General features: G+C 45.4%; 1 protein-coding gene across 4 annotated transcripts in view; it reads left to right on the top strand.

Moving 5' to 3' along the window:
* Positions 1-1,051: 1,051 nt before the first annotated feature.
* The window catches only part of OGDH (oxoglutarate dehydrogenase), a 65,676-nt gene continuing 57,280 nt past the window's right edge, over positions 1,052-9,447 (top strand). For all 4 annotated transcript variants that reach the window (XM_058725664.1, XM_058725662.1, XM_058725665.1 and 1 more), the window contains exon 1: positions 1,052-1,183. The gene's annotated coding sequence lies outside the window, so the exon portion shown is untranslated. The remainder of the gene's footprint in view (positions 1,184-9,447) is intronic.

Raw genomic sequence — 9,447 nt, 5'->3', positions numbered from 1 at the left:
AAAGACAGACCCACGGAATAGAACTGAAGAGTCCAGAAACAAACCCAACTTATATGGCCAACTGATTTTCAAAAAGGGTGCCAAGTCCATTCAACGGAAAAGAATCCTCTTTTCAACAGCTGGTGCTGGAACAGCCTGAGTTCATAAGAAGCTGGACCCCTACCACACACCAAACACAAAAATTAACTCAAAATGGATAAACCACCTAAACATAAAAGCTAAAACCAGCCAACAGGCACTTGAAAAGATGTTCAACATCACCGAGGCACAGGAAAGGTGCTGTTGGCTACCAGCCGTGTAGGGGGGGTGGGGAGCAGGCACAGTACGTGAAGGGGATTAGGAGACCTAGACTTTCGGTTATAAGCTAACGGAGCGATGGGGACGTAACGTACTGCACAGGGCTATGGTCAAAGCCGTTTATACTCTAGTTCTCTATTTCTGCCCTCCAAAAGTGTTGGGCCTAAGGTCCGCGACCTGTGGACACGGGGACAGGGGGGTGCGGGAGGGACGTGCAGACCCGTGTCCGGGAGAGGAGGCTTCCCGTTGGCAGCGGTCAGCGCGCAGAGCTGCGAGGGGCTGACCTTCCCAGCCGGGGGTCTGCACGCCCTGCCACACTTCAGCAGTACTGCAGGTCCGCGGGATCCCGCTCCGAGACCGGGCAACGTCCCCCGCCCGCGGCCTCCGAGGAGGAGCCCTGCACGACTTCCCGCTCCGGGGAATGGGCACGCACTTTTCCTGTCTTGCCAGGACGACGACCCCGCGGAAGCCTTCTGGGGGGGGGGGGGCGCAGAGCAGAGTCCAGCGCCCCGCCGCCCCTGTGAGAAGCCTTCACGTCCACGACGGCCTCAACATCCACTCGCGACGCGCCGAGGCCTGCCGTCCAACCGTCTCCTTCCGCTCGGACCATGCCAACCCCCGCAGGGAGCCCACCGCCGGCGACACTACTGGGCACGCGCAAAACCCAGCGCTCAGCAGCACCCGAACCCGCCCCGCCCACCACAAGCCACTGGCATGCGCTGCAGCAACGCCGGCGCGGCTCTATGACGCCCAGGCAACAGGGGTGGGCCTTCTCCTCCAGGGGCGGGGCTACGTGCTGACGCCACACGCTGGGGCGGGGTCAAGAGTTTGGTGCCCCGGAGTGGGGTGTCGGCGCCTCATTCGGGTGGAGCTGAGCAGAGGACAGGTAAGCGCGCGCTGCCCCCGGGCCTGGCCCGGTGCGAGAAGACCCGCGCCCTTGGGTAGGAGGCGGGGGATGCAGCAGAGGGCGAGGGCGCCGCGTCCTCGTTGTCACTGGCGCTGCGGTGACAGGGAGTGAAGCCGGATGGAGCAGGGCTGACGGAGGGAGGTGGGCGGGACGGGACCTGACGGACGGGCGTGACAGCCATTGGCGCGGCGAGCGCCGCCTGACAGGCAGAGATTGGCGGGTGCGGGCGCGCGCGGGCGTCGCGGGGGGCGCGGAGCGACGCGCGATTGGCTGAGGCGGGCGGGAGGGGCGGGACGCGCGGCGGATGTGAGGGAACGGGCGCCAGGCTGGGGTGACCCCCAAGGTCGAGGAGGCGTCACGAGGGAGCCTCCCGTCTCTGTCCTCTGCGCGGACGGAAGGGTGGTGCGCCCTTGATGGGACGGCTTGAGGGCGCCGGGCCCGTGCTCCACGCCAGAGCCTGTGCGGGGTCCGCCCCTGTTCTAGCTGCGGGCGCCGCTGGGGAGACGCCCTAGAATGTGTTTACCCTGCTCAGCACCCCTCGTGCTCAGTACGTCTCCGGACTCAGTACCCCGCCACACCCATCCTCCCCTGTTCCTGGGGAGACGCCCTTGAGCAGACTTCCCCGGCACCCTGTATATTCAGGACCCATCTTAGTACCCCACCACACCCATCTTCCTTGCATGGCTAGGATGATGTCCTCGAGTGGACCAGCACCCTATGTGCTCAGTACCCCGCCAAACCCATTCTCTTTGCACTCCTGAGGAGGTCTCTGAGCATATTTAATGTTTGCAGCACCCTGTGTACTCAGTACCCTGTCTCACCTATCTTCCCTGAGCCCCTGGGGTGACAGTCGAGCAGATCACCCTGTAGCACCCTGTACTCAGTACTTGCCCTGTGCAGTACCTCACCACACCCATTTTTCTCCCTGTGCTCCTGGGTTGACACCCTTGAGAGTCCTTAATTTCTTCAGCTCCCTGTGTAGTCAGTACTCCTCCATCCTCAGCACACTGCCACACCCATCCTCCCTGCACTCCTAAGGTAACACCCTGGAGAGATCACCCTACAGCACCCCGTGTACTCAGTACTCCTCTGCCCTCAACACCCGTGTACTCAGTACCCCTCTGTCCTTAGCACCCCACCCACCACACCCATCCTTCTCCCTGCACTCCTAACTAAGGTAACACCCTGGGGAGATCACCCTACAGCACACCCTGTACTCATTACTCCATAGTACCCCTCCTTCTCCCTGTGCTCTCAGGTGACACCTCCCAACATCACCACCCCACCACATCCATTCTGTTCCCTGCGAATCTCCTTGCCGCACCCCTTGGTATTCATCCTTCTTCAGGAGGTTTGATAGCCCGTGTTGAGGTGATGCACATTTCTTGGAGCAGCACGCTAGTCCTGTGCCACCTCCCCTTTGCGAAGCTGCCTGACAGAAGTGTAACCTGTACTAGAATGTAGTAGAAAACTTGCAGCATGGGGGGGAGAGGTGTGATGTCTGTCTTGGTGCTCCTCCGTGCCTCGTTCTGCAGTCCTGTCCTGTGAAGCAGGGACTGGACGCTTGCTGCCAGGCTGACAGCTCTGAGCAGCTTCCAGGACAAGTGGCCTGGAATGAAACCTTGTTTGCACAGTGGTGGGAGCTACAATAGTCAAACCGGTGTTTTTGTGAGGACACACTTCATATGAGAACATGCAATACTATTCTAGCTTTGCCAATTAGCTGAGGATCGAACGTTGGAGAAAGATCAGAGTTTCCTGATGATTAAGAGTGCTTTCCACATTTCAGTTTTTTCTTTTACACACACCTCTGTGGAGACACAGTTCACACACACCGTGCAGTTCACTCATTTAAAGTATATGACTAAACAATTTGTAGTGTATTCACAGTTATGCAACCATCACAGTTCAGTTACTTTTAAAACCTAATTTCAGGGGTACCTGGGTGGCTCAATTAGTTAAGCATCTGACTCTTGATTTCAGCCCACATTGTGATCTCACAGTCATGGGATCCAGCCCCGGGTCAGATTCTGCGCTGACGGCATGGAGGCTGCTTAGGGTTCTCTCTCTCCCTCTCTCTGCTCTTCCCCCATGTGTGCACGCTTTCTCTCTCAAAATTAGTAAATTAAAAAAAAAAAAAAAAAAAACTAGTTTCAGAAACATGAATTTCTGTTGGTTTCATTTAAATTTGCACAGTTTATTAAATGGCAAATATTTGCTATATTTATTAAATGCATATCACATGTATATCATATGTTCATATATCTGTGCTTATGTGCATATCAGATCTACTTTTAACTGGTCTCACTGCCCCATTAAAAAAAAATGTACCATCTACCTTTTAAATTTGTAGATAGTTTTTTATTTGGGGATAACCGTATAATTATTGAGATATGTTTGGAGAATTGTACACGTAAACATATTACATGCAGTTACAACAGATAGTACAGAGAGATCCCAGTGTTCCTTTACCCCGTTCTTCGAGTGATAACATATTGCAACAACTATAGTATGATATCACAGCCAGATAATGGCACGGATAACAGTGAAGATATGGACTATTTCCGTAGTCACAAGGATCCCTCCTGTTGCCTTCTTACAGCCACACCTGTTCCCTCCTGCCTCTGTGTCCTTAGCTACTGGCAACTACTAATCTCTCCATTTCTATGATTTTGGCAAACAAAGCATGTTATGTAAAGAGAATCACAGTATGTAGCCTTTTGGGATTGATTTTTTCCTACTCATGATTCTCTGCAGGTGCATGCAACTTGTCACCTGGATCAGTAGTTCCTTTCAGGCTGTGGACGTACCACAGTTGACTCATGCAATAAAGGACGTCTGAGTTGTTTCCATTCTCTGGCAGTTATGAATATGGCTGCCATAAACATTCATATGCAAGTTTTCATGTGAACATAAGTTTTTGTTTCTCTGGGACAAATCCCTAGGAGTGCAATTACTAGGACATAGAGTGGTTGCGTTTTTACTGTTTTAAGAAATAGCCAAGTTTTTCCAAGTGGCTATACCATTTTACCTTCCCACTAGTAGTGTATTTGAGATCCACTTTTTCCACATCCTTGCCAGCACATCAGGATGATACTGTTTTTTTATTTTAGCCATTTTAATAGACGTGTAGTAATGTGTCATTGAGGTTCTAATTTACATTTCCCTGATGGTTAGTGACGTCATACATTTTCCCATGTGCTTCCTTGCCGTCCGTATATCTTCTTGAGTTATGCCTTTTTTGGAGTCTTTTACCCATTTTATGATAGATTTTTTTTTTGTAATGTTGAGTTTTGAGAATTCCTTATATACTCCAGTCCTTTGTTAGACATGTGATTTGCAGATATTTTTCTCCTAATCTGTAGCTTATCTTTTTATTTTCTTAACAGGATCTTTTGCAGAGGAAAAGTTTTTCATTTTGATGCAGTCCAGTTTATCAATTTTGCATTTTATGGATCATGCTTTTGGTGTCAAAATTAAGGACTCTGCTTAGCTCTAGTTCCTGAAGGGTTTCTCTTAGGTACTTTTCTGTAAGTTCCATAGTTTTGTGTTGTGCATTTAAATCTCTGATTCATTTTGAATTAATTTCCAAATAAGGTGTGAGGTCTAGTTTGAGGTGTTTTTTTTGTTTTATTTTTCAGGTGGGGTTGCCTGTGAATACCATTCATTGGTTGCCAACCAATACCATTTGTTGAAAAGACTTCTTCTGTTGAATTGCTTTGGCATTTTTGTCAGAAATTTGTTGTGTTTATGTGGGTCTGTTTCAGAGTTCTCTGTTCTGTCCTATTGGACTTTTGGTCCATCGATACCTCATGGTTTATGATTACTGTAGCTATATAATAAATCTTGAAATTAGGTAGATTGGGATTTTGATAGGAATTGTGTTGTGTCTATATATCAGTTTGGAGATGATCAAAATCTTTCCCGTGTTCAGTGTTCCCATCTATGAACAGTGTGTCTTTCCATTTATTTAGATTTTTTTATTTCTTTCATCAGTGTTTTGTAGTGTTTAGCATACAGGTCCTGCACTTGTTTTGTTAGACTTACACTAAATAATCCTTTCTAACATTTTATTTATTTTTTTTCTTTAGAGAGAGAACATGTGCATATGAATTGGGAGAGAGGGACAGAGGAGGAGAGAGAAAGAATCTCAGGCTCCATGCTCAGCCTGGAGCCTGATGAGGGACTCGATCCCACAACCTGAGCCAAAATCAAGACTTGGATGCTAAACTGATAGAGCCACCCAGGCACCCTTAATATTTCTTTTTTTAAAAGGTTTGGTTTTCTTGTGTTAAGAGCATATAGAAATGTTAATGATTTTTGTATGTTCGTCTAGTATTTTATGATCCTGCCAAATTCACTTGTTGGTTCTGTGATTTTGTAGATTCCTGGAGATTTTATATCAAGACAACCATGTCCATATGCAAACAGATATAGTATTCTTCCCTAATCTCTAATCTGTATGCTTTTTAGTTTCTTGTTTTGCGTTTTTGTTCTGGCTGCCGTTCTCAGTACTGTGCTGAGTAGCAGGCATGAGCATAGACGTCCTCGGCGGTGTTGCTCCCGGTTTTAGAAAGAAGTATTCAGGGGCGCCTGGGTGGCTTGGTCGGTTAAGCGTCTGACTTCAGCTCAGGTCATGATCTCACGGTCCGTGAGTTCGAGCCCCACGTCGGGCTCTGTGCTGACCGCTCAGAGCCTGGAGCCTGTTTCAGATTCTGTGTCTCCCTCTCTCTCTGCCCCGCCCCTGTTCATGCTCTGTCTCTCTGTCTCAAAAATAAATAAACGTTAAAAAAAAAAAAAAATTTAGAAAGAAGTATTCAGAGGGGCGCCTGGGTGGCTCAGTCGGTTAAGCGTCTGACTTTGACTCAGGTCATGATCTCGCGGTCTGTGAGTTTGAGCCCCGCGTCGGGCTCTGTGCTGACAGATCGGAGCCTGGAGCCTGTTTCAGATTCTTTGTCTCCCTCTTTCTCCTCCCCTGCTCATGCTCTGTCTCTTCTCAAAAAAATAAACGTTAAAAAAAAACTTTAGAAGTATTCAGTCTTTCACTGTTATGTATAATGTCAGTTGTAGGCTTTTGTGGATGTGCTGTATCAAATTGACATTCCCTTCTGCTACTGTTCTGAGGGTTTTTATCATAAGTAGCTGTTGAATTTTGTGAAATGTTTTATCTGCGTCTATTGATATGATCACGTGATTTAAAAAATTTTTAATGTTTATTTTATTTTTGAGAGAGAGAGACAGAGTGTGAATGGGGAAGGGGCAGGGAGAGAGGGAGACACAGAATCCGAAGCAGGCTCCAGGCTCCAAGCTGTCAGCACAGAGCCTGACGTGGGGCTCAAACCCACAAACTGTGAGATCATGACCCTGAACCGGAGTTGGACGCTTAACCGACTGAGCCCCCCAGGTGCCCCTCCTGTGATTTTTCTTTTCTAGCTTGTCAGTATGATAGATTATGTTGTTTTTCTGAATATGGAACCAACCTTACATTCCTGGAATGAGCCCCACTAGGTCATGGAGTATAATTGTGTTTATACATTCCTTGATTCTATTTGCTGAATTTTGTTAAGGATTTTTTTTTCATCTGTACTCATGAGGAATATTACTTTGAAGCATTTTTTTTTTTTTTTGTACTGTCTTTGGGTTTGGTTTCAGGGAAATATCAGTTTCATAAAATGAATTGGTTTCTCATATTTTCTGGAGGAGATTGTGTAGGATTGGAATTAATTAATCTCTGAACATTTGGTAGGATTCCCCAGTGAAACCATCTAGGCCAGAAAATTACTTTTTAAGATTTTTAATTATACATTACATTTCTTCAATAGTTGTGGGGTTGTAAAATCATTTTATATTGGGTTAATTGTGGTAGTTTGTACTTCTGCCAAATTCCTCTATATACTTGTGATCTAATGTCTAGCTGTTCTACCTCTTGTTGAAAGAGGGCATTGGAAGTTGGAAGTCTCCAATTATAATTGTGGGTTTGTCATCTTTTTAGTAGTTTGATTCACATATTTTACCCTTACGTTGTTTGATGCATGCAGTATCTTCTTAGTAGATTGACCTGTTATCATCGTATAATGTCTCTGTCTCCAGATTTTCTTGGCTCTGATGTCTACTTTGACAACATAGCACTTCGGCTTTCCTTTGATTAACATTTGCATGATATGTAATTTTTCATCTCTTTGCTTTCAATTATTCTATATAATTTTGTTTGACTTGAGTTTCTTGTAGACATGCATATAGGTGGATCCTGTTTTACTCACTTTGCCAATCAGTGTCTTCTAATTGCTGTATTTAGATCGTTTTATGTAATTGTTGGTATATTAGGAGTTGAGCTTGTCATTTTTTTTTAATGTTTATTTATTTTTGACGGAGAGAGAGAGAGAGAGAGAGAGAGCATGAGTGGGGAAGGGGCAGAGAGAGAGGGAGACACAGAATCCGAAGCAGGCTCTAGGCTCTGAGTTGTCAGCACAGAGCCCGAGACGGGGCTTGAACTCACAGACCGTGAGGTCATGACCTGAGGCCAAGTAGGACGCTCAACCAACTGAGCCACCCAGGTGCCCTGAGCCTGTCATTTTTTTAATCTTCTTTATTTTTTGTTTCTCTGCTTTCTTTTTCCTGACTTCTTGCAGATTATTTGAACACATGTCAAAATTCTACTTTTACTTATAAACGCTGATTTTGAGAATGTCTCTTTATATGGCCTTCTTAGTGATTGGCAGGGTATTATATGTACACAATTTATCACAGTCTGTTGGTGTTACCATTTTATCAGTTTGAGTGAAGTGTAGAAAGTGTGCCTCCATTTACATTTCTTTACCCTCCCTCATTTAAAATTGTCTCAAGTATTACCTCTGCGTGTGTTTAGAATCACATCAGACATATTGCAATTTTTGCTTCATCCATTATACAGAATTAGAAGATTCAAGAGGAGAAAGAAATTATATTTACCCATATGTTATTCTTTGTTATTTCATGATGTTGGAGGATTCTTTTTTTTTTTTTTTTTTTATAGTATGGTGTAGATCTTTCTGTACATCTGTACATATGTGTATGTGTAGTTTAGGATACTGCACTAGCAATCACTGACAGGCAAAGAGATACAATAAGCCAACAAGAGAGATAAAATGGAATGATAAAACATACTTAACACAAAAGAAAACAGAAAAAGAAAACGAGAACAAATAGAACAAATAAAAAACAAAAAACAAGATGATAGATTTAACCTAAACCATATCAAAAATCACATCAAATGTAAATGTTCTAAAACATGATTCATTAGGTAATTAAAAGGTGGAGATTTTCAGATTGGATAAAAAAGCAGGCATGAAGCTTTGGTCAGCTGACCTAACCACTTAGATGTTAGATAGTCTTGTTAAAGGAGGATTCCTCATTTTATCATTTCATTTCTCTTTAGAGAATTTCATTTAGCCATTCACTTAGGTAGGTCTGCCTATCGTCTCTTAGTTTTTCATCATCTGAGAATGTCTTGATTCCCTTTTCATTCCTGAAGAATATTCTCACTGGACATAGAATTCTGGGTTGACAATGATTTTCCTTCAGCACTTGAAACGAATTGTGCCACTTTCTCTTGGCCTCCATAGTTTCTGGTGAGAAATACGCTGTTCAAATTGTTTGTAGTTTTCAAGTTTGATTAGGGGGGCGCCTGGGTTAAGCGTCCGACTTCAGCTCAGGTCATAATCTCACAGTTAGTGAGTTCGAGCCTCATGTCAGGCTCTGTACTGACAGCTCAGCCTGGAGCCTGCTTCTGATTCTGTGTCTCTCTCTCTGCCTCTGTCTCTCTCTCTCTCTCTCTCTCTCTCTCTCTCCCTCTTTCAAGAATAAACATTAAAAAATTTTGGGGGGGGTGACTGGGTGGCTCAGTCGGTTGAGCGTCTGACTTCGGCTCAGGTCATGATCTCGCAGTCTGTGAGTTCAAGCCCCATGTCGGGCTCTGTGCTGACAGCTCAGAGCCTGGAGCCCGCTTCAGATTCTGTGTCTCCCTCTCTCTCTGCCCCTCCCCCATTCATGCTCTGTCTGTCTGTCTCTCTCTCTGTCAAAAATAAACACTAAAAAAAAAATTTTTTTTAATCAAGTTTGATTATAGTGTGTCTTACAGTGGATTTCTTTGGGTTTATTCATTTTGGGGTTCACCCAGCTTCTCAAATCTCTAGGTGGTTGTCTTTTGCCAAATTTGAGAAATTTTTGCCATTATTTCTTTGAATACTCCTTCCACCCCTCCCTTT

The sequence above is a fragment of the Neofelis nebulosa genome, chromosome 4 (assembly GCF_028018385.1).
Source record: "Neofelis nebulosa isolate mNeoNeb1 chromosome 4, mNeoNeb1.pri, whole genome shotgun sequence".
Lineage (NCBI taxonomy): Eukaryota > Metazoa > Chordata > Mammalia > Carnivora > Felidae > Neofelis > Neofelis nebulosa.
The sequence above is the reverse complement of the archived record's forward strand: the minus strand, read 5'-3'. Positions and strand labels throughout refer to the sequence as shown.